Here is an 11,090-nt window from a genome sequence, read left to right as displayed (position 1 = left end):
GCGGCTCCGGCATTCGTCAATCTCCGGCACCGCGGCTACCAGCATTCGGCAATCTCCGGCACCGCGGCTACCAGCATTCGGCAATCTTCGGCCCCGTGGCTCCGGCATTCGGGAATCTTCGGCCCCGTGGCTCCGGCATTCGGGAATCTTCGGCCCCGCGGCTCCGGCATTCGGCAATCTTCGGCCCCGCGGCTCCCGGGATTCGGGAATCTCCGGCCCCGCGGCGCTCGGAGCGTGGGCCGTGTGTGAGCGCTGCGGCCTGGCTGTGCGACAGCCTGTCAGAAACTTCCCACAGCACAAAACGCCCTTCTTACACTCCCCTACTGAGGACGGGCACAGCATTAGCTGGTTTATTTATCTGTGTGTGCTTCAGAGGGATGGAGGTTTACAGCCGAAGAGTATGTTCATGTTGTCAAAAAGCTTTCTTGTTTTTCTAGGCTGCAGGACAGTGTTTTAGCCTCTGTTCCAGTGTTTTAGTTTGAATCCAGAATGATGTTACGACCCAAGCGCCACAGGGTGGTCTCAGAGCACACAAAATTGTTTCTCTAGGGTGAGATCAGGAAATCCACGTGCAAGAAACACCGGAGAAGGTCACACTCTGAACACGTCTGCTGCAGCTGCTAAGGCCCTGAGACCCCAAGCCAAGATTTGAGACTTGACTGAAGAAACATCTCCCAAAGCTATCAGTGTGGATACTCTTGGCTCCAGCTGTTTCACTGCTCATTCAGGCTGTGATAAATGTTCATTTTCACATAGCCTAAACTCACTGTAGTGCCAGCTGATGGAGATAGTGGCCCATAGGAGAAAATGAATGCCTCCAGTTTTGATACTTGCCTTTGATCCATAGGTGATGTGCATAAACCCCATAGTGATGAAAGGCTTCTGCTTTCCATACACACGGAGGCAGTGTGGGCATCTTGCTGACTGTGCCACTTGTAATTTGTTCAGAGAAGAGATTCAGGAAACAAATTCTGTTTTTTCTCCGTTGTTTCACTTTTATGGCACGGTCTCAGGCTTACCACAGACTCAGGCAGGTGTATCTGTGTGAGTTATGCTGAATTATGCCAGTTTTGAAGGCTTTTTTTCACCCCTACCTTAAGCTTGTTACCATTCCTCTTTTAAATCCAAAGCAAAAGCTGTGGAGACACATTGAGAAATTTGTTCTCATCTTCACTCCTTTGAAAAAAGCCCTCAGAGATATACAAAATGGCGATGCTTTCATTCTGCAAGTTGGCATCACTTACTAACACTGATTTTTTTGTTATAGTCAACTCTCAAATATGATATTTCTGGAAATGAAAGTTTTAGTTGCTGGGTAGAAGAGAGTTAATAATCCTGAATTTATTTAAAGGTTATGTTTTCTGTATTCATGTAAAATTATACTCAGTGGTGCATAGAGATGAGTGGTAAAATCTGTGAAGCCTCCAACAACTTGGTGAGTGGGCATCCAACACCTCCTTGCTAGAACATATTCCAGGAGCATTGCAAAATACATTTAAGGTAATTTGCAAAGTCTAAAATCCTGGAAGCAGGAACTACCAAGTTTGGGCTTCCTGTGTTACTTTCACTCTTGCTGAGCTGTCTGCTGCAGTCATGGCTGGGGAAAGGATTTAATGTGATTTTTCTGCGCCTGTGCTGCCAATGCTGCAAGGAGGATGTAGTGATGTTTCCCAGAAAACTGTGATTCCAGCCTACCCCAACTTCTTCAGGTGTCTGACTTCTTTACTGTAGCTCTTAATCCTTCAGTTGAGGGTCTTTGGGTGAGATGTCATTGTGCTTTCACGGAAAAATTGAAATAAGCAGTAAACCAAAAATTTCCATAAGAATTCCCCAGGATTGCTTATGTGCTGAAAAGCAATCATGTTCATGAAACATTTGAATTTAACCTTGTTTTTATTCTGTGAACAAGATTTTTATTTGAAACAACACTGAATGACATTTTATCAAATGATAGTTTCATTTAACTATTACTCTGCTTTCTATCTAGGTATTTTGAAGGACTGTAGAAAACCTGGAAAGGAGTCCTGTCTTAAAAATTTTACTTAAATAGTTGTGCTTCATTGTTTAACTGGGTATCTTATCAAGATGGCTTTGACTTGCTGGAAAAAATGAGTAAAGAATACTGTCATTTTTCAAAATGTTTTGTTTTTAGTGAATATAAGTTGCCAATGAAATGTTGCCCTCTGAGCCTAATTTGTAATAGTTAAGGATATGTGACACAGAGCTTGTTTTAAAAAATGTTTTTTATGTTTTATTCTTAAAGATGGATTGAAGGAAATATGTTGAAGGCAAGTTGTGCCAGCAGTGCTTAACCTGCCAGTATCTTGGAGATTATTTCTGCTGGCTTTCTGGGCCTTTTCAGTGTGATCCTTGAAAATGCTAATTAATTTCAGGATTGCTGTGTGTGTGATATGCTTTGACATACACAGCAAATTAATAATAATATAATAATCTTTCTAAAAGAATTTTGAGAGCAATTTATAGTTCATGCCAGATGTCAGTTGACTGAGTAATTTAACACACTTGTGTAACTGAAAAGTAATAGCTTTTGCGAGCCTGCCATGCTGCTTATGGATAAGAATGACAAAATTTATGGGTTTTTAGCTATGTGCATAATCCGAAAACATTCCCTCCCTCTTGCAGGGAATAAGCAGTACCAGAAGTGAATGTGTTTTAATCATCTGAAACATATAGCCCAAATGCTATTTTATTTGTTCAAACCAGGAAAAGACATAATTCCTCTAAAGGAAGTGCTGTGAATGCAAGACCAAGAAAATTGCTCTTGTCCTATCAGTAGCTGCAGAGACCACATCTCCATAAAAGTCGTTAAAGCAGCAAAGACAGCACTGTCAGCTTAGAAATTGTGCTAGAAGATACACTAAGCCTCTGGCCCCAGAGTCCAAAGTAATTCTTCCTATGTTTGTGCCCAGTGTTATGCCCCTGAATCTCGCAGGTTTTAGATTTAGATGTGACCCAGGGGTTCAGGGAAACCATCAGGATCCACCTTTCCAGACTTGAGCTGCCTGGAAACCATTCAACCTGACATGGAGTTCCTCTAGAGCAGATAGAGAGAGACAGGCAGCTCTGGGAGCAGGTTCTTCCCCAAAAGGTAGGTGGATGGATTCTTCTTGTGGGGAATCAAATCTAAGTAAGATTATTACTTCTGTCCTTTCATGCAAGTGATGAAAAACTACAGAACTGAATGGAGGGTGTTCCCTTCACTGCTCAGGAAAAAGACAATTTCACATTCGTCCTGCAAGTCATGGCACTTTTTCTCAATTTTATATGTATGGCACAAAAAGTGTCCTACATGTTTGTTTTTCTTTTGATGTCTAAAGATTTTTAGGTTTTTTTCATGTATGTGTAGCTTTGTAGATTCTAATATATAGTTGTATAATTTCTAGCATTTTCTTATGATTTCTCACACTTCAGAACAGCAGCTAACCCTTTATGTCACATTCTTGAAATTCTGTTTAGTCTTAATTTCAAGAAAAGAATTTCTAGAGAACAAGAACTCCCTGTTTTGCACCAGGACTTGAGAGACACAAAAAGAAATAGGGCAAAGAAGCCCCTGGAAAGTCTCCAAGGGGCGGACCCAAGGGTGGGTTACCAGGGCAACTGTTCGCCTATTGGATATACCTGCTACATATACTAATTAATTAGACTTATAAAAATTGTGAAGATTTCGTGCTGTGTGTGCACATAGTTATATTTGTGCACCTGCAAGCTTTCATTAAAGAACTGCTCTTTATAAATTACCACTTTTAATATTGTTGGACAGGTTTGTTTTTTTTTTTTTTTTCAAATTTAGTCAGCAGTTTCACCATTTAAAGAGAAACACCTCCCTCAGATCTGGGCTCTTCATAAAATGTTTTGGAAACTCATGTCTACAGTGCTGGATGGTGATGGTTCATCCAAGGGTATTGGAATGTCAAAACATTCCTGGCTTTTCACTCTGCTGCCAGCTCCATCTCCATACTCTGATTTTTGTCTCTGAGAAAGGATAAGCCATGCAAGGACCCATTCAGGTTAACAATTGTGGGGCTTGTTAAGTTAAATGAAATGGTATAACCACTTTGGAGTGTAAGGAAAGGAGCTACAAGCCTGGTTCCTGCCTGCCTGCCATCAGTTTCCTACAGCTGAGACTCTGTGATCTCAGCTCCAATAGAAACTGAGTGTGCTGAGTTAAATATTGGGTTTTATTTATTTTTATGTTTGTGTTTGTTTGTTTGTTGGCTTGTTTGTTTTAGGGGTCTTTATGCTTCTCCTGTAGTCTTAAAAGTAGCAACTAGCTTACCCTGACAATATTATAACCAGAAATTTCCCATTCATGCATTTAGATGCCCAAATACATATTTGAATCAGAGGTCAACAGACACAAGTGAGGTGAGGTGAGAGGAGGAGGATTGGAAAAGAATTGGTTTAATCAAAAAGGGATGGGAAGTTGGTGAACAGTTAGTGAATCTGGTACAAGACCAGATAATCTGCTTCGCTCAGCCTCCTGCACTGAAATCCCACTGATCCAGAAGATCTGCTACTCATATGCAGAAGAAAGAGGGTGCATACCATCAATGGCATCTCCAAAAAAAGTTACAAGTATGATGAATGAGCTGGGTTGTGATTGCTACACACCATAATTTTTTCAGCTCCTCACAACTTTGATATCTATCAGTTTTTTTATCTAAAGATAGCAGTCAAGAAGCTTTTGAGAGTAACCCACACATGCAGTGCCTAGCAGGGAGGGACCTTGGCTTTGAAGGATCTTCCACAGCTAAGACAAAAAAGAGAGTTGCAGCATATGCTGAAGTTGTTTTATGAGTAATTTTCCACTTTTTCATTGGGAACATTTGACAGGGTTATCTTATTGACACATGGAAAACTGCAGGACTCTCAGGGTTAGAAAACAGTTTTTGTCACCAATAACCAGGTAGGAGCTGATGCTCTTTGAGGAGTCCCAGTCCATGCATGCTCCCTAAGCTGATCACAAACAAAACCTGGACTCATTTTCCCACGTGCAAAAGCACAGGGTTGATACTGAGAAAGTGAGGGTAACATTATAAGAGCTGCTCAGACTTTATTGTCCTTCACAGGACATAGACTGCCTTGTTTTTCTTCTCAAAAAACTGTGCTCCAGAGAAAACAAGTAGGCCCTGTACATAAGCACTGTAGCTCTGAAGTGCCTGTAAACCGTTTTGTTTTCACCATATCCCAGGCAGATTTGGATGGTTTTGTGTGAGATTTGCTAGATAGTTTAGGCTACAGGGCTAATTAATGCTCTGCCTCTCTTACCTTCATCTGAGGAGGTTTCCCATTTGAGTTTGCCAGTAAATCTGAAGAACATCTCTGAGAAAAATATTTTCCCTGATTTTGATTGAAAGTTCTAAATCCAGTTCACAGGACTTCATCCAGGCTTCTCTCATGAAGATAAGACAGGAATATTGCTTTTCTGTCTTTGTGAGACCAAAATGAAGCATGGAGAAGACTCATGTTCTACAGGCAAAACTTTGGTTAGCTCACATTGCTCCAAACAACCATTATCTTGTTTACATCTTCCTGCAGATTTGATTGAAGTCAGGAGAGATGCATACAATACATCAATGCAAACTTTCTTCAGCATAACAACAACAATTTAAAAGCAATCTGCATTCATTGTAAGAGTAACTATGTTCACTTAAATTATAATGTTGCAGGATTCTTGTTAGACAAGACATGATTAATAGTTCTGATAACAGGCTTAAAAATCTGCTCAATATAAGTCATGCCTTCTACATTATTCTGACTGGAACCGTGCGCTGTGGTTCTAAGAAGTAATTTGCTTATTTATTTTAACAGCCCATTTAATGAAACTTTAATGAAGAGCAGTCCTTATGGCAATCTTGGGCTTCGTGTGTGTGGGAGGAATATTGGATCAACGTCATCTGTAACATTTTTAGCTTGGGATTTTTATTGGTATGTTAATAGAAGGTCTGTGTTTGCCATCTACTTTTGTGGCAGTGCCACAAACTAAATGCATTTTCTCAAGAGACAAGGACTTGCCAAATGCTGCCTTTGTCACAAGAGAGTCTACATGAGAAGCTACAACATCAGACTAACCATAGCTGCAGTGTCTTGGGGCTTTTTCCCTTCTGAGAGGAGGGAGGCTGTGTTAGGTTTGAGAAGACTGTAGCAGCAAGTCTGCAGGAGGAAGATGCTCTCTTGGGTGTGTGTATGTCTGTATGGCAGCTCACCCCCCCTGCTACACTCTCCCCAGTAATGTATGAGAAGTAAATTTTTTTCTCCTCTGATCTGAAACAACGATGAATTTGGAAATCTTAGCACTTTTTTTTTTTTGTAAACTTTCCTTCTGGCCAGCTTTCCTTTATTAAATTAACAAATTTATACCAAATAGGGAGCCCTGAAGTTGGCTAGAGATGTCCCTAAGATCACCATTGCCATTATAAAGCTAAAAAATCTAAAAAAAAAAAGAGGATAAATCCCTTTTGTATAGCTCTGTAAGCAGCTCTGCTTGCTGGTTAGATTTACATATCAATGCATTTCGATCTTTTTTCCTTCTGAGCGCTTCTGAGTTAAGCCTGTTCTTAAGGGCATTTGTTAAACCATGCCACTTAGGAGCTTGCAGATATTTCCTGGGCCATTTTAAAGTGTGACCAGTTATCAAGCTTTGTACTAAAGTCCTATGTGCATTTTCTGAGTAACAGTGTTTCTTTTTCCCCATCCCCCTTGTTGCTTATTCCTTCCTTGTGTTTTTGTCCAACTCGTGGTAGTATTTACTGAAATGTAGGAAGAAAATCTCTGGGTTTCGCTCAAGCCCTGCACATTATGAGTTGGCCCTCAAGAAGGGAGGTTCCCCTTGCAGCTCCAGCACTGACAGAGCAGTGGAAGAGAGGGGGTGCATGGCTAGGGGAGTTGATGGAGAAAGTGGAAATGCCCTTACCCTCTGTCAGGAAGAGAACAATACTGAACCCTGTGCTGGAGCACACCAGTCCTTCTGCTGTACCACTGCTGAAGCACTTGGATGCAGAATTTACCCCATTCTTGAGTTTAACACACATGGTTTTTGCAGGAAAGAAAGAAAAGTGATGGAGGGTGTTTTAGGAAAATCTGTTTACTTACGGAAACTTATCTGACTGAGCCTTGGGGAAAGGGAGGACACCTCACATCAGCAAGCACCATTTTCTGCCTTGTACACACACACACACACGTATGCTCATATGCACAGACCAGTTGTTACCAGTTCTGATTACTCACAACACAATCCATGGTTAGGAGACCACAGTGTCAAACTGGAAGACGCTGTGTGTTGCTGTGAGTATAATGGCTTGCCTAGAAGAGCAAGTCAAGTTTTCAAAAAAAAATCACTGATGTAGGGTCTCAAACTTGATTTTCTGAAGTTGTGGGCTTCAAAAAATGAGGATCTTCACAGCCATATTAAATCTTGACTATCAAAAACATGGAGTCAACTTTTTGCATTCTATTATTACTACTGCTATTAGCAGTAAAAGCAGAGAAACATGTGAAACAATATAAGAGCAGTACTGCATTATGAGTGGATAGTAAATGTAATTGTTTATTAGATAATGTTTATTAATATTGCTTTCAATTATTAAACTGATTCAAGAAGTCACTCACCACTAAGAATATCCATGAGTGTTTTTTCAAATGCTTTTGTGAACTGATTCGGTAACAAAGGAAATTGATTAGATCTTAAAGTAAACACCATAGATGTCTTCAGGCATTAGTAAGTTAAATATAGTGGAAGCACTTTTACTTAGGTGAAAGAAGCAATAGAAGAAAACTTAGAATTAAGTATTTTGAAAGATTTTTTTCTTCTATAAATTCTGTATTTTAAAGCTTCTTGCTTCTCTAGGTCCCTTTGTTTTAGTAGATGTGTTGTAAAGGTATGTGCCTATATAAATATATATCACAAACACATCTATCACCTATCTATCTATCTATCTATCTATCTGTCTGTCTATCTATCTGTCTATCCATCTATACTGTATGCACATGATGTCCAAATGTAACACTTGGGAACAAATAAGCATGTATCCTGCCAACATGCTGTTGTACCTTGAAGAGTTGGTGCCTGACAGGAATATTTGGCTATATAATGGTACTTCCCAATAGCATGCTTCACCAGGTTTTTAAAGTCTCCCCTTTCTGAACCTCTTTCACACCGACTAATAATGAAAAAAGGGAAAAAGTAATAAACTAAGGAGTTTATGTCAATGCTAAAGTGTACTGGCAGAGTTCTTAATATGAATTTCCAGATTTTCTCATTATGCCCACCTAATACCCAAGGCTGTTCTTAGAAGTTTATTAGCAGCTCTGATTCTTATGGACCTCTTAAGATATCTACCCATATAAAATTTAGAAAATGTGTCACTTTGGACTGTTGCCCCTATATTAGATTATGCCAATAAAGTAGTCCCTACTGCCTCTACTTTGCTAAAAACACAATTGTATCATATAAGTAATAGAGTGCAGCAGAGAGAATCACATTAATTAGTCCTGAAAATGTAATGTTTATAACATTTCTCCCCTGACCTGCCAAGGCTTGACCTGCAAAAATACTTTTTCACTTCAAACAAGAGAGCTTCCCTAATAACCAGTTCTGTGGTGGTCCCAGCTTATCTACACTGGGAACTGAGAAACTGTACTGGGGCTTCCCAAACCCCAGCACTGGGGACACAACCTGTCCAAGGGCTGTGTGATGGGTATATAGACATGTGCTTATCAACTCCTGCCAGGGTAGGCAGATCTCAAGAACTTTAGATAGGGAGTTACTGAGTACCAGTATTGAAGTGTGGGCTTACCAGCTAAATGACTGTCTTTGGAGTTCTCCATGGTGAGAACCAGCTATTAGATGGAAGATTGTAAATATTGTTGAATTTAGATGCCAGTTGTTTGGGAATTGCTGTGTCTGAGGCTGGCTGGTGGTTGTGCAGACCCTGCTGTGCCATGTTGTCTTCACATGCCCTTCTGGGAGCTGTCTGGAGGAGGGCTAGTCAAGCCTATTGCACTTTACTTGGATGAAAAAAAAAATAAAAGAAAACTGGATAAATAAATTTCTTAAAATTGCTTTCTCTTGTTTCAGTAGCTGGGCACCCTTGAGAGGGTATATTGAAATAATAAATTAGGATCCTGTTCACAAATCTGTGATCCCTTTAGAGATGCAGATTTTTTTCCATAAACGATGATGTTTTCCAAGCACCTTCTACATAATTCATAACCAGGAGACAGAATGTGGAAGACTTTTAACTACAGAGTGTCAAGTCACTTTTCTTATTCATCTTGATCATATTCCTAAGTTCTTTCTGGGAATTTTCCAGGGTTCTGTTTTTCTGAAGCTGCTTGTTTGGGAGAGTTCAGACAATTTTTGACCCCGTTAACATTACTCCATATATCACTGTATATTCTCTCACTGTTAGGCAAACTGAAAAAGTCGGAAATTCAGTTCTGCTAAATTATGTCCCTAGAACTTCTCCATCTCTCCTTAGTTTTTTCCTACAGAACCCTCAGAAAACGTAATCTGTTAGAGTGATGTCAGTTAATCCCAATATAATCACTTTCTAAGCACATCAGCTCTCAGTAGGGACAGGAGGGCATGGCAAATCTGTGTGCAGCTTGGGCGTTCTAGCTCCAATCCATCTCACCTAGGGGTGGGGTTCATCTCTCCCAGCTTTACTCCTAACACTGAGCAGTGTTGATGGTAAAAACCCAACCTTGTCCTCCTCAGCCACAAGAGCAGTAGTTGCGAGTATGATCAGGGTGTTACGTTTTTAAAATTAAGGAACACACAGGAATCACTTGCTATAGGATATAAAGGTTGAAACACGACAGGGAAATGTAGAATTTTGGATAAGGAATATATGATATACTAGTGTGCATTATATTGATTTTTGTTGTATTAGTTTAGGAGTCTATATGTAACACAATCATTTGGTGTTGCCTTGAAATTCTAGCAGATTCAAAACTGACTTTCTAGTTTGGTAGGTATTTGGTAGGTATTTTTCAAGGACATTTTAAAAGATCAACCATCTTTATCTTTCACTGATAAGGCTGTTCTGATTTAGCTCTGATATTTGAAATTGCTTTACAGGAGTTGTTACTGCCTTTTCCTGCTTTTACTTAGCTACTGCTTCTTTTGATGGTCTTTCTAAATTCCAGATCTGGGCATACACAAACAGAGTGAAGGATTTGCCCCCCTGTTCCTTAGCAGACTTCCATATCCCCTCCTTCAGGGCAGACTTTGGGCTGGAGTTTCAGACCCAGGGCTCAAGGTTTATCCCAAATCACTGTCTTCTGTGCCCTTCATCCTACTTCATGTGGTGCAAGGAAGAAATATGCTGCAGTCAGGAATCCAACACAGATTCTGCTGACAAGTTTCCATAGAAAACAACTCTTCAAAAACATCCCATAATCACTTGGGACCTGTTGGTGGTTCTTGCTTGCTGGGCAGAATTGCTTTTACTTTCTGAGAGGGTGAGTGCTTGAAAAAATTGAACAAAACGATGTGTGCCTGAAGACATGAAAATCTAGTGATTTTTGTGTTTGCCCACCAAATACTAATGTCTGCTGGAAAGAAGCTTGCTTGCACGAATGTCTTAACACAAAACAATGAGCATACACGACTGAAGAAAATGCATTGTAAGGTAAAAAAGAAAGTAATTTTCACAGTTCTATTGTTCTCTGAATTATTTCTCTCCTTTCTGTTCTTCTCCATATTGCCATATAAGCTTCTGAAATTGCAGAATTATTACTCTTCACTTAACTTTGTAGGGGATCTCAGTCTTCATTCCTACTCAGTATCAGCTGCAAGCTTCCTAATAAATGCTCAGCTTCTATATTCCTCAAATTTTCCAAGCAGTTTCACAGTTTCCGTACAGATGAGCTTGGATAGTCTTTCATCTTTGCTCTTCCACATCCATGTGGGCCGCAGAACAGCCTTCATTTTGCAGGCTCCTGCGTTGTATCTGAAAAGGCAGCAGTGTTTGTAGTTTGAGATGGTAAAAACAGTCATACGTTTTCAGTTCTAACCTCTGTGTTTAGGATTTCCTCAAACTTTTGCATCTTTAGGTCTCTTTTCT

At 40.1% G+C, this 11,090-nt stretch overlaps 1 protein-coding gene and 1 long non-coding RNA gene across 9 annotated transcripts in view; one reads left to right on the top strand and one right to left on the bottom strand.

Annotated features, from left to right (window-relative positions):
* The window catches only part of LOC135279943 (uncharacterized), a 218,512-nt gene that overhangs the window by 193,579 nt on the left and 13,843 nt on the right, over nt 1-11,090 (bottom strand). For 3 of the 8 annotated variants that reach the window (XR_010347090.1, XR_010347089.1, XR_010347097.1), the window contains one exon: nt 7,441-10,976. The gene's annotated coding sequence lies outside the window, so the exon portion shown is untranslated. Of the gene's footprint in view, nt 1-7,440; nt 10,977-11,090 lie in introns of those variants that run through there. The other 5 variants (XR_010347093.1, XR_010347094.1, XR_010347091.1 and 2 more) reach the window with 4 other exon arrangements.
* On the top strand, nt 247-8,444 carry LOC135279965 (uncharacterized). The gene is made up of 2 exons (XR_010347105.1): nt 247-3,109; nt 5,833-8,444. It is a non-coding gene; the product is annotated as an uncharacterized LOC135279965 (long non-coding RNA).

Source organism: Passer domesticus, chromosome 1 (genome assembly GCF_036417665.1).
Source record: "Passer domesticus isolate bPasDom1 chromosome 1, bPasDom1.hap1, whole genome shotgun sequence".
Lineage (NCBI taxonomy): Eukaryota > Metazoa > Chordata > Aves > Passeriformes > Passeridae > Passer > Passer domesticus.
The sequence above is the reverse complement of the archived record's forward strand: the minus strand, read 5'-3'. Positions and strand labels throughout refer to the sequence as shown.